This window comes from Diabrotica undecimpunctata, chromosome 3 (genome assembly GCF_040954645.1).
Source record: "Diabrotica undecimpunctata isolate CICGRU chromosome 3, icDiaUnde3, whole genome shotgun sequence".
Taxonomy (NCBI): Eukaryota; Metazoa; Arthropoda; class Insecta; order Coleoptera; family Chrysomelidae; genus Diabrotica; species Diabrotica undecimpunctata.
Window position 1 is genome coordinate 70,612,256 of NC_092805.1, and position 14,579 is coordinate 70,626,834.

The following is a 14,579-nucleotide window of genomic DNA, read 5'->3' on the forward strand; positions in this document are numbered from 1 at the left end:
GGGGCCGATAAAAAGGTAAATTACCTAGAATAAAAGATAAACAAAATAAACATATACAAATAAGAAAACAACAAATTGTATATGGAAACACAATAAAATGCAGGAGGAATTTAAAGAAATATGAAGAAAATAAATACATTAGTAATGGATGCAACCATAAATGAAAAACTGGATGCTTTAGAGGATAGAGATGGAACGTTTTGTTAGCAAATCCGTGATATCAAAGGGTAGGGAAGATAGAGCTAGACGTATTATTAGGGGTAAAGGAATACAGTAACATATTGATAGATGGAATGCGCCGAATAAGTAACTCGCTACTCATCCAAAATACAAAATTAGGATGGATAGTGTCAGGAATTGCACAAGAAAAAAATCAAGGAATTTTAAAGTGTGTAGTATGATATCTAGACAAGAAATGGACAAACTAATAAAGAAATTCTGGGAACTAGAAGAAGTAGAGTAAGAAAGCAAACTTTATAAAAGATATAAAAAGATATAAAGAACGAAGATACATATATAGATAATATAGGAAAATTAGGAAAAACGCAGAAAACAGGCATTTAGCAGGTTAACGCAATCAGAAAAAAACATTCGTAAAAGATGGTAGACTAAAATCGGATTACAAACAATATAGGAAGACTATGAAAAACAAGGACACATAAAGATAATAGAAAACCATGAAGGAGGTTACTACCTACCCCATCACCTGGTAAAAAAAAGGACAGTACAACGACTAAAATAAGAGCTGTATTTGACGCATTGAGTAAAAGCTCAACGGTAGTGAGTCTAAATGGCATTATGCACACAGGACCAAAACTGCAACAAGACATAGCGAACATACTTTTAAGATAGAGATCCAACAGAATAGCATATTCAGCGAATTTGGAAAAGATGTTCAGGCAAATTAAAATGGTGGAAGAAGATCTTGTCTACCAGAAGATACTATGGAGACACGACGTCAAACATGTCAGTTAAAGAATATCTACTAACGACAGTAACATACAGCACAGCTGCAGCATCATTTTTAGCATTAAGTCTGCAACAGGACAAAGGGACGAAATTTCCCCAGGCTGTAAAAATGAAAAGAGAAAACATGTATGTAGATGATATATTAGCAGGTGCTGAAACCATAGAAGAAGCAGAAGAAGCTCAGAAAGAGATCATGCAATTATTTAAGAAAGAGGATTTAAGAAAAATTACGAAAAACTTTTTTTACTGGTCACTCACTGGTCAACGAAAGAAAATGCGATCCAGTTCAAAGTAAAACTGGCAATGAAAAAGAAAATAACAAAGAGACATGTACTGTCAGAACTAGCCAAGCTATACGCCCCGCTAGGATGGATAGCACCAGTACTAATTCAAGTAAAAACCTTTATACAAGGATTATGGAAACAGTCTTGTGATAGCTAAATTAAAAGTAGCCCCATTGAAAAGGAAACTGACGCTACCGAACCTGGAAGTATGTGCGGTATTACTACTAACAATTAATAAAAAAACATTACAAGCACTAAACAGAAGGGATATTGAAATATACGCATGGTCTGACTCAACTATATCTCTTGAATGGATAAAAGGAATATTAAAAAGATATAAAATGTTCGTCACAAACAGAGATGAAGATATGGAAACTATAATAGTACCAGAAAAATGATACAAAGTAGACACGAAAGACAACCCAGCGGATATTATATCGCGTGGGCTTAGCGCGAAAGAACTAGTAAAGTTTGAATAAAAAAAGTACAACTGCAACAGAAAAAAGACACGAAATTTCCCCAGACTGCAAAAATAAAAAGAGAAAATATGTATGTAGATGACATATTAGCAGGTTCTGGAATCATAGCTGAAGCAAAAGAAGTTTAGAAAGAGCTCATGCAATTATTTAAGAAAGAGGGATTTAAAAAAAATTACGAAAAACTTTTTTTATTGGTCACTCACTGGTCAACGAAAGAAGATGCGATCAAGTTCAAAGTAAAACTGGCAATTAAAAAAAATAATAACAAAGTGACATATACTGTCAGAACTAGCCAAGCTACACGTCCCGCTAGGATGAATAGCACCGTTACTAATTCAAGTAAAAATCTTATTACAAGAATTATGGAAACAGAAGACTAGTTAGGATAAGGAACTAAAAAACGCTAACAGAATCAATGGAAAGAATACCAGGAGCAACTAAAAAATTGAAAAAAAGTTACAATACCTAAATAGAATAACATAAACACTAGCGATAAAATAGAATTGCACGGATTCGAAGATGCATTATTGAAAGGAAATGGGGCAGTAATTTATTCCAGGGTATGAAAACCGGAAACCAAAACTAGTCTTGTGATAGCTAAATTAAAAGTAGCCCCATTAAAAAGGAAACTGACGCTACCGAGACTGCAAGTATGTGCGGTATTACTACTAGCACAACTAATGAAAAAACATTGCAAGCACTAAACAGAAGGGATATTGAAATATACGCATGGTCTGACTTAACTATATCTCTTGAATGGATAAAAGGAATATTAAAAAGATATAAGATGTCGTCACAAACAGAGTTGAAGAGACGAAAACTATAAAAGTACCAGAGAAATGCTACAAAGTAGACACGAAAGACAACACAGCGAATATTATATCGCGTGGGCTTAGCGCTATAGAACTAGTAAAATTTGACCTATGGTGGAATGGACCTATTTAACAAGTAAAACGACAATTACGCTGATAATCTCAAACCCTCTAGAAACTCATCAAGAAGAGGTTAAAATGAGAATAAGAGTATATACCTCTATAAAAAAGAGGACAAATGTAAAAGATTGTCATGCCTAGAACGAATGAAAAGAGTGTTGTCATATTGTATAATATAAAGTCTTCTAAAAGTACTAGAGTGTATCAAGAAATCTCTTGATCTCAATGAAGGGAAACCCCCAACCTGCACCTCTACGCGGTAGAAGACAGGCAACACTTAAGTAGATAGCTTAGGTGGCTGACTCAGATGAGGTCTGAGTGTTTGCCGGTATAAACATTCAATGTTATTCTTAGGAATGACGCAAGGGCACCCTCTAGTCCTGGGGAGGAGAAATCGTCCCCGAAGGCGGATGAATGACATCCCGTAGTCAACGGCATAGGATGCATAAGGCAAGTGGGAAACCATCGCATTAAATTTCCAAGATAGTTAATATGTCAAGTCAAAATCAAAACATGGCCCCTAGTTCCCGGCAGGCATTCAATCAGCAAGGTGTGCTAAGAATCCCCAGGAGGAAACTTAAAATTGCTACGTGGAATGTTAAAACTTTATATATAGAAGGCAAACTAGCAAATGCTGAAAACGAAATGAGACGAATGAAGTGGGACATACTTGGTACGTGCGAGGTGAGATGGAAAGGAAAAGTATATGTAGATACAGTAAAAGGCAACTGTTTCTATTATGCCGGCAAAGAATATGATGCCCAGTCAGCTGTAGGAGTGTTGGTAACAACATCCATGAAACAACACACAAAAAGTCTCCTACCAGTCAACAGATTAATTATTATCAAATTAAATGGACAACCATTTGACATCAATATAATACAAATATACGTCCCGACAGCAGACAGCCCAGACGAAGAACTTGAGATTTTCTATTCCGATATTGAAAAGATCAAAAAATAAATAAAATCAGACGACATCATCATATTTATGGAAGATTGGAATGCCAAAGTAGGAGCAGAAAAAGTCAAATCGATCATCGGCCCATATGATTTAGGAACCAGGAATGAACGAGGCACACGCTTTGTTGAATTTTGCCAAGTTAACAACCTGGTGGTTCTTAACATATGGTTTAAATTACCAAGAAGACGTCTTTATACGTGAAGTTCTCCACAAGATTGCGAAGGAAATATTGCGAGGAACCAAATCGACTACATAACAATTAACAAAAGGTTCCGTAATGGTATTCTAAATGTAAAAACGTACCCAAATTGTTACATAAACTCAGACCACAATCCTGTAGTCGCAATTATTCGATTAAAACTTAAAAAAGTAGACAAAGCTAAACCCAGTCATAGAATAGCATGGAGTAGTGCTAACCAAGGACAGCAACAGAAGTATGAAGACATGGTAGACACGCCGTTAGAGTCTAAGACCATACCTCCCACTAAAGAGAAGACAATAAAGGAAAACATTGAAGACATGTGGGAGAAAATTAAAAAACATGTGATGTCTTGGAGGTAGCAGACCAAAGTATAAAGAAAGAAAACCGTAAACATAGAAAACCATGGATGACAAACGAAAAATTCCAAATTATGGAACAGGGAAATTGAGAAAAAAATAAATGTAGCTAAGGAAGAGTGGATGAAAGAAAAATGTAAAGAGGTAGAATATTTGCAAATGAAACATAAAGATAGAGAACTACACAGAAAGGTTAAAGAAGTAGCTGGAATATGGAAACCCAAACACTTATCGATTGTAACAAACAAGAAAAACCAAATGGAATTAGACACTGAAAAAAAGAAAGAAATATGTGAGCAATATCTTAAAGATTTGTTTGGTGATCAGAGAACAGAAGAGCCCCCGCAAATAGATACAGATGAAAAATTAAACATTCTCACCGAAGAAGTTTTGCAGGCAATAAAAGACGCAACGAACAACAAGGCACCCGGCGAAGACCTAATAACAGCCGAACATTTTAAACACCTAAGTGATAATGCTGTCAGGAAATTAACATACCTCTGCAACATTATATATGAACATGGCATAATGTATGACTGACTAACATCCACATATATAGCTTTTCCTAAAAAACAAAAAGCAAGAAAATGTAAAGACCATCGAACTGTATCCCTAATAAGTCATGCCGCTAAGATATTTATGCGAATAATTTATTACCAAATTCACAATAAGTGTGAAGAATACCTGAGTCGTTCTCATTATGGTTTTAGAAAGGGTAAAGGCACTAGAGAAGCAATTATGGGATTGACACTGATGGCAAAAAGGTATCTTGAGGTTCAAAAACGGCTGTATGTGTGCTTTGTCGATTATAGAAAGGCCTTCGACCGCATCAAACACGGAAAATTGATTGAGGTGCTAAAAGAAGTAGAGTTGGACGGACACGACATAGTTATCATAAGTATTACATACTGGAACCACACAGGATGCGTTCGAACAGAGAACGGAAACACCAAGTACATCAACATAGAACGAAGAGTGCGTCAAGGGTGCATTTTATCCCCCCTATTTTTTAATGTATACGACGAACATATAATTAGAGCTTCTCTTTAAGATCGCCCTAAAGGTGCCAGAGCCAATGGAATCATCATTAACAATATAAGATATGCCGATGACACCGTAGTATTAGCAGAAACAGAAGACTAACTAACAATATTGATGAACATATTATCAGAAGAAAGTCACAGGCTGGGCTTGGACATTTTCCAACTTTTCAACAACTTTTCCAAAACCAAAATTCTGGTATTCCACAAAAATCCCCATGAACAAGTTACACCTAACATACAAATAAATGGTATCACCCTTCAGAGTTCGCAAAGCTTCATATACCTGGGCAGAGAACTAAATAGTCAACTAGACCACTCAAAAGAGATTAGAAGACGCATTGAAATAGCAAGATCTGGTTTCATGCATATGCGTAAAATGCTTTGTAACCCCAAGCTATCAGTCTCAATAAGATTGAGAACACTAAAGTGTTATGTGTGGTCTCTATTACTATATGACTGTGAGATCTGGACAGAGCAATTGACCGTTCAAGAACTCGAAGAAACATTACTAAAAGTCATAAAATAAACGCAACAAATCCATTTTTGACAAAAGATATACAAGCTAAGAAATAAAAAACACCTATAGAAAGGAAGCAAACTAATGACCTTGATACCACATCTAGATGAACAAGGAATACTAAGAGTTAACCAAAGATTAAGACACACGGAGCTTTATTTCTCCGAAAAACACCCCAAAATATTACCCAATAAAAGCGTGCTGACTAAACTATTTATTTGGCAGTCACATAAAAAATCTGCATAGCAGATTTCAACAAACATTGCACTTCATAAAATAAAAATATTAGATAATAAACGGCAGAAGAGCCATTAAAATAGTAAGTGATATTAGTACAGATACATTTATCGCAGCATTCAAGAGGTTCTCGGCATGACGAGGACAGTGCAGTAATGCATACAGCATACAGCATACAGCGACAACTGAACAATATTTATAGGAACTGCTAACTTATTAGAAAACGAAAGCAAACAAATATCAGATAGCATAAAACAAACCCTGGTAACACTTGGTACGCAGTGGCATATCATCTCTGCATTTCGGAGGTCTGTGGAAAAGTGCCGTCCGAATAATAATATACCACCTGAGATGAGTCATAGGAGAGACAGTGTTAACATACGAGGAAATAGGCACATTATTAGCACATATAGAGGCCTGTATAAATCCAAGGCCATTATGTAATACTGCAAAAGATCCGGACGGGAAAATATTAATAACACTAGCACATTTCCTTATAGGAAAGGAAATTATCATACCGAGAGAAGAAAAACTAATGACTTACTTAAAAATGCCGACTAGGTGGGGAAGAAAGACTATTAGAAAAATCAAAAGGGACTTGTGGAATATTTGGAGACATGATTATTCACATTAATTCCAACAGAGAATCAAATGGCAAAGGGCCCAATCAAATATAGAAAACGAAGAAGTAGTCATAATAAAACAAGAAGAAACAACTCCAGGTATATTGTCATTAGCACAAGTAATAGACACCCACCCGGGTCCTGAAGGATTGACAACAGTGTAAACACTAAAAAAGGCAAATGGGAAAATAATAAAGAGACCAATACATAAATTAATAAGGCTCGAGAAAGAAAACCAGACAAGCACAAAAAATAACCCAATAACATGGTGGAAAAAGATACTAATAGCAATGTTTTAACCTTATTTGACTCTTGAACGCAGAATTATATAAAATATATACGTTCGATCCCGGCCTATTTACTGAAACACTAGGAGATGTATTTGTAGACCGGGGAACCTATAGAATAAAGATCCTACTTAAAAAAGAAAGAATTCATGAGGATGGGCAAATGATAGGAACAGTAATACAAGGGTTGTATGAATTGTGTCTAGCGACAAAGATAATTAATTGTGACGACATATTAGACAAACTGAAAGAAGAGAAAGAAAGAATTGAAATGATAAGCGAATCGTTGTCAATAAAAGTAAAACGAAGCGAAAAGAGAGACATACTAGGGACCGTAGTAACGTCCATTTTAGGGATAAATGATGAGGCATGCTGGGATATAGAAACACTCTATAAAAATCAGAAAGAATTAATAAAAAGAGCACAGCATCAAATTAAAATTATGTTGGAGATAATAGCGTTGATTAACCACACAGAGACAAGGATAAACAGACACCTTAACAGGTTTTAAGATCCACTAACAAAAGGACTGCAAGAAATATCTCAAAGGTTCAGCACGGTAGCGTACCAAGCTGAGCAATTAGAGAAGAAATACATCAACCTAGAATTCAAACTATATCTCAACAAGTGATGAAATTTATACAAGAATACATCCAAATGTGCAAGGGGATACTGAACTTACATTACAACCACAGACACTTTATTGACATAGTGAAGCCAAGACAAAAAGCAAAGTCAATAAAAAGGACAGCACCGGTTTTACCACGAGAAGTATAAATATGACCGCAACACATAATAGACACCAAAGCCAGTCATGACGACAAATATATAACGAATATGGGTTACTTCATGGTAATGGGTCGGAATTCTCCATTGAACTATTCGTTGAAGATAGTGAAAGGTGTATCCAATTATCCAGTACTAAAATGGCGTGCTTTACAGTATCCATTATTAACATAGATACCAGACCTCATTGCATCATAGATGAACTTTACGATAGAATAAAGAACAGCACTTATCCTGTTATCAGATACATAGTGCAGCAAGCTCATTGGAATAAGATATGCACTTCCAATCTATGATTAGTAATAACACCAAACACGACTCATATATTTATAATTACTTTATGGAAATACAGTCGTTATAGTTAATAACAATGGTCATCCATTGTTAATAACTATACCGACGGACATACCGACAAGAAGACAATACAAAGGGGCGACCGCAAACTAACCACACTGGCTCCCATTCTGGGGACACTAAATCAGAGATAAAATACTAACGCTGAAAAGTCTATCGCAATAAGTATATTTTTCATCAACCAATATGAATTTGACTTAAAATTTGAATCAGATCTGACATTCATACTTAAAGATTTGCACTGTAATGGTAGATGATTAATTCAAAGACTATTGTCATTATATTTAGTACCATTTTTTTAATATTATGTTTATATTTTATGACATTTGTATCTCTATTTTAGTCTATTCCACTTTGTTCTTTGCGTTGGGAATATGTTTGATACCATTAAATAATTAATTTTATTGCCTCGTGTGGAGAGCGCTAATTTTCTCAAATAATATTGTTGCATGTGTGGCCTATGTGTTTGTTTGCCACTTGTTAATTTAAACTGTAACGATTATTTGTTTAATATATATTGGCAATAAATTAAAGCAAGGAACTTGAGCTAGTAATTAGTTTATAAACGGGCGTAACAAATGAGGGAGATAGAGTCGGTCAAAAGCAAGCCAGAGGTCCTTACGCTTTAAGTTATTATTTACCGGGTTCATATCAATAATACGGTAAATTGGGTTTGGTGGTTCTACTTTAATCCAGAACTTCAATTCGTTTCTGTATTCATAGAATAACTTATTCGTGATACAAGATATATCACAATCGTTTCTTATATATTAAAATGTGATTTTAGTATATAACATACACCATCATGATGATATTGACATAAACAGTGGTGATAAATCTAAGCCAGTAATAGTCACTACTTATAATAATACAAAAAGGGGTGTAATTTTTTAAGAGATTTAGCAAAGGCATTGGTTTATCTACATTTGAAAAGGAGAGCAGCTCTTACCAATTCTCCAAGGATGCTAAAGCTGAGACTTATGGAACTAACCCGAAGTAATGCACTGAAAAATCAAGAAATGCCATTACCTGTTAGAAGGTGCATCTACTGCGGCTGTAAAAAAAATAGAAAAACTCGTTTTTCCCGCTACAAATGTAATGCATTTATGTGTTAAGAGCATATCACAAGTGTATGTCAGAACTGTAGGGAACTACAATAAAAATATCTCATTTTGTTTTTGTAGCTATTTGTTGCATTTATATTTTTTTAACATTTTGTAAGTGCTTGTTGCGTTACATTTTTTTATTTTTATTTTATAAAGAAAACTTAATACACTAATAACAATTTTTTTTATTAACTATTCAAATCATTGTTCAGTTTAGTTTAATAAAGTTTAAATTATTTTTTTTACTAACTCGTCCTAATATATCTACTACTACTACTTGTCGGTTTATAACGTTCTCCGCCGTTTTCCGACTTCCAATCGCCACTTAGACCGGTTGTTCCATAGATCTTCTTCTATGGCCCTCTCTCTCAGTTCTTTATTTATTCCTTCGCTCCAACTTTTTCTCGGTCTACCTCGTTTTCTCTTTCCTTCTGGTTGCTACTTTAGTATTTCTTTTGGCATTCGTTGTTCGTCCATTCTTTGTATGTGTCCGAACCAGATAAGTTGTTTTGTTGTTAGGTCATCTGTGATTGTTCGTTTGATTCCCATTATTTCTCTAATGCGTTCGTTGGTAATCCTTTCTCTTCTAGATCTTCCTGCGGCTCTTCTCCAAAAATCCATTTCCGTCGCTTTCAGCGTTGGCAGTGTTCTTTCTTTCAGTGGCCATACCTCACAGCTGTATAAAGTGATACTTTTTACTATAGTCTCATATATCCTCTTTTTATTTTCTTTGCTGATGGATTGGTCCCATAAAATGGTGTTTAACATTGTGATGGCTTTTCTCCCTGACGTATTTCTCTCTCTTATGACTTTGTCTAATGTTCCATCTTGTGAAATAGTGATACCTAGGTATTTGTAGTCACAGCAGTGTTTTATCGTAGTGTTATCGTCTAGTATGAGATCTTTTTGTTCTGCTCCAATGCACAGGTATTCGGTTTTCTTTTTATTTACTTCTAGGCCCCATATATCATACTCTTCAATTAATTTTCGTGCCATATAGTTTAAATCGTTATAATCTTGAGCCATTATTACTTGATCGTCTGCAAAGTTAAGCGTATATACCATAGCATTGGTGAGCGGTATCCCCATTGTCCTGCATTTTTGTTTCCATCTTTTTAAATCACTTTCGAGGTATATTTTAAATAAAGTGGGAGACAAGCAACATCCTTGCTTTAATCCTTTTGATGTTATAGATCCTGTTGTTATTTGTGTCCCTGCTTTTATCTTTGTTATTGGTTGGTTGTATAGCACTTTGACGGCTTTTATTAATTCTATATTAGTATTCGTGCTTTCCATTGATTGTCACAGCTTCTTCAGTGAAACGCTGTCGTAGGCTTTCCGTAGGTCGACGAACAACATATGAATCTCTTGATTTCTTGCCATCTTTTTTTCTATTATCTGGGTTAAGGAGAAAATGTGGTCAATAGTAGATCGACCCGTACGAAATCCTGCTTATTCTTCTGCTTTATAATCTAAGTATTCTCTCTCGATTCGGTTCTTTAACCTCTTTCCATATATTCGACTCATAGATCCGGTTACAGTTATTCCTCGGTAATTTTTACAATTATTTTTATCACCCTTTTTATGTATAGTGATGAGGTATGATATCTTCCATTCCGTAGGGATTTCACTTGTGTTTATGCATTCTTGAAAAAGTTGTCGAAGACATTCGTACAATTTGTTCGGTCCGTACCTAAACAATTCTCCGGGTATATCTCCTGTCCGGGTGCTTTGTTCCTCTTCAACTGTTTACATACATTTTTAATTTCCTCTGTTGTTAATCTTATTGGCGAGCCAACTATTGAAATTCTATCTTGGTTTTGATTTCTATGTTCCTGAAATTCGAGTCTATTCTCTACCAAAAGTCCTTTGAAATACTCTTCCCAGTCTTCAGGTTTTATGCTCTGTATTACTTCTTTATTTTTTCTTTTTTCCTAACCTAACCTAATATATCTACCTATTCTAAATTTCCACCAAATAAAAAATCCTCTATTTTCATTCTCATTCATTTCATTCTCATAAATCATTTAAATTATCGCACCATCTTTTTCTTGGTCTGCCAATACTTCTTCGTCCACTTGGCGACTTATCTCGAGCTATTCGTACTATTTCTATCCTTTGCCATTCTACTAATGTGTTCGTTCCACTTCTGTTTCTGTTTTGTCACCCATCCATTTATGTCTTCTTTATTGCATGCTCTTCTTATGTTTTCGCTTCTCTCCCTATCCAACAGGCTTTTTCCTGATATTCGTCGGAGTATTTTCAGCTCTGTCGTCTCGTTTTAGATGTGCCAGATCTTGTCTCTGCCGGGAATGTTAGTATAGGTCTAATTGCTGCTATATAGATTCTTGTTTTTGTGTCTTGTCTTAGGTGTTTGTTCTTCCAGATTGTGTTATAGATCCCGCCGTTTTACTTGCTTTCAAGCTTTGTTGTCATACTTCTTCTTCAACATCTCCGTAACTAGTTATATCTTTTCCCAGATATCTAAACTTTGCTTCCTGCTTTATTATTTTCCCATCCATTTTGATTTTACATTGTAGTGGGTATTTAGATGTCATACATTTGGTTTTTTCTGCTGATATTATCATATTGTATTTCTTGGCTGTTGTATTGAAGATATGTGTTAATCTTCGAGCTCGTCTTCTGTTTCGGCGATTAATGCGGCCTCGTCTGCATAACATAATATTTGGATATCTTTGTTCCCCATTCTGTAACCATGACCTTTATGTACTGTTTGTATTATTTCGTCCATTATTATATTAAAGAGAAGTTGGCTTAACGAGTCACTCTATTTGACTCCGCTTTGTACTTGTATACACTGTGTTATTTTCCATTTATCTTTGCCCGTATTAGATTATGTAAGTAAATGTTTTCGATGGGAAATAATATTGATTGGTATGTTTCTTTTATACAGTAGGTGTCAGACGTCTTCGACTTGGATGCGATCGAAAGCCTTTGTCAGGTCTATGAAACATAGATATGCTGGTTTATTGTACTATATGGCCTTTTCTGTGATTTGTCTTAGTACAAATACGGCGTCTACGCAGGATCTTCCGGATCTGAATTCTTGTTGTTCATGTGATAAAGTTGTTAGTTTATTCATTTTATTGATTAGAACTTTTGTGGTAAGCTTAAGTGCGGTGTTCAGTGGATTTATATCTCTATTATTGTTATGGTCTTCTTTATATCTTTTTCCGAACATTGGTATCATTATACTGTTTCTCCATGCGTCTGGTATCTTGCAGTGCAATATTAGTTTTTGTATAAGTTTTGTCATCTCTAGGGTTATACTTTCTCCTCCGTGTTTAAGTAAATTTATGGCTATCTCTACTTCCTGAAAACTGATTTTTATTTCGTGTCTTAATTCAGGTACGTTATTGTGTTGATTATTATTTTTCTTTCATTTAAACAGTTCCGTCAGGTATCTTTCTCATTCGTTTGCTGGTATGGTATTGTATTCCTTCAATTCTGACATTTCTTTCCGTTGGTTTCTTATGAATCTCCATATTGGTTTTTGTGTACCGTAGAAGTCGCTTTCCATCCTTTTTGTAAACTGTTCCCAGTGTTCGTTTTTTGTTTTTGTTACCAACTGCTTTGTTTCGTTTCGTATTCTTCTATAGGTGTCTAGGAATTCTGGAGTAATTGATGTTTTGTACTTTGTGTAGGCCTCTTGTTTCTCTTTACGTTTCTCTTTTATTTCTTTTTTGAACCATGGTATATTATTGTTGGTTTTTTTGTTCAGTATGACTTTGCGTTTTCCTAGAGCCTTTGTTGCTGCTTCTTCAATGTTGTTTTTAATTTTCTCCCAGCTTTGGTTTAAAACTTCGATGTCGTCTATTTGTTTCAGCTCTTTCTTCTGTGGTTGCCTCCTTTGGTACATTTATCTTGTAGACTTGTTCCACAGTGATTATTACTGAGTTTAAAGTTTCGATATTTATAATCTGCTTTGGGTGGATTTGTCTATTAATGACTATAAAATCAATCATATATTGGTGCCCCTGGAGTTTCCAAATGTATATTTATACTGGAGCTTATGGTCGAAAAATGTATTATTGATTCTCAGTTCGTTAAAAGCACAGAGATTTGCCATGAGTTCTCTTTGTCTTACTCTTGAAATTATTTCATGTCCGATTTGTGCATTAAAGTAACCAATAAATATTAAGGGTTCTTCAAGGTATTTCATCCAGGATGGTTTGAAATTATTCTTAGAACGCCTCTCGTTCCTCTAGGTTTGCAGTCCTCTTTTATCCGGGCTTGAAACCGAATGTGGGCATGAACGCGGCTCCTGAACTACTCAATTAACCTTTTCCTGGTGTTCATAACCCCCCGGCAGAGTTATATATATATATATATATATATATATATATATATATATATATATATATATATATATATATATATATATATATATATATATATATGTATATATATATATATATATATATATATATATATATATATATATGTGTATATAATAAACTAAGGTACACTCCAAGAGTGGTGGGTTTTTCAGTCAAAGTGGAGAAATAAAAGACAAAGAAGGTGGCTACTTCATCTATTTATTGAAGTCGTTTCGCTTTCTGCTCAGAAAGCATCATCAGTTCATCTAAAAAGAACAATATGAAACCAAACATCCATAAAGAAGTTAAAAATGTGTGTTACCTTACAAAGACATGTAGCAGTCAATGATGTTAAAAATATGAATAAGCTTACGAAACTGGACATTTAGAGTTAAAGTTGTATAAAACAATTAATTGAAACTAGGTATAGTTTACAAATTAACAAAATTAGCACAGCAAAACAACATGTGATAATCATACATGTATATAAAAAAGTTATTATAAAAACTTATGTAAAAAACATTAAGGTTTTTTTTATGTGTAAAGAACTAGAAAGATCATGAGAATGCACTTCCAACAATTTATTTATAATCGGTTAAATTTTAATTTTGACTTTAGGTAACATTATTGAATTATTTAAGATTAATATAGTAATAAAGATAAAAAATGAAGTTACCAGTCTGAAGCTTACTGAATCTCGCAGGTAAATGAATTTACAGGTTAAACACCCACGCAAACAACGTGAATAGATATGGCCTTGAGGTCAAAATGACAGAACAGCAAGGCAAAATACCAACCTCTAATACAATAGAGCGGTACATTCATAGGATGTGATAAATTTGGTTGACAACTTGTCGTTAAAAAGCCAAAAAATGAAAGGAAAAGGTGGTTAAGATCACCATTTTCCCCCCAGAGATTGATTTGTTAACAAAGAACAAAGCATGCGAGGTCAATCCAAAATATCATATATTATAATATTTATGATGTCACTGGTTAGCCAGCCAACAGGTGAAGATTAATTCAACTTCCACAGTCCAAGGTTCATAGCATTTGGAACTGTGAATGAAAAAGATTCTATGAATCAATTTCAATTTAAAATTT

General features: G+C 34.5%; 1 protein-coding gene across 2 annotated transcripts in view; it reads right to left on the reverse strand.

Moving 5' to 3' along the window:
• LOC140436894 (fatty acyl-CoA reductase wat-like) overlaps positions 1 to 14,579 on the reverse strand; it is a 208,130-nt gene that overhangs the window by 166,681 nt on the left and 26,870 nt on the right. Inside the window, exon 1 of one of the 2 annotated variants that reach the window (XM_072526057.1) lies at positions 8,982 to 9,048. The exons of the other annotated variant lie outside the window; for it this stretch is intronic. The gene's annotated coding sequence lies outside the window, so the exon portion shown is untranslated. Of the gene's footprint in view, positions 1 to 8,981; positions 9,049 to 14,579 lie in introns of those variants that run through there. 2 annotated transcript variants of the gene reach the window in all.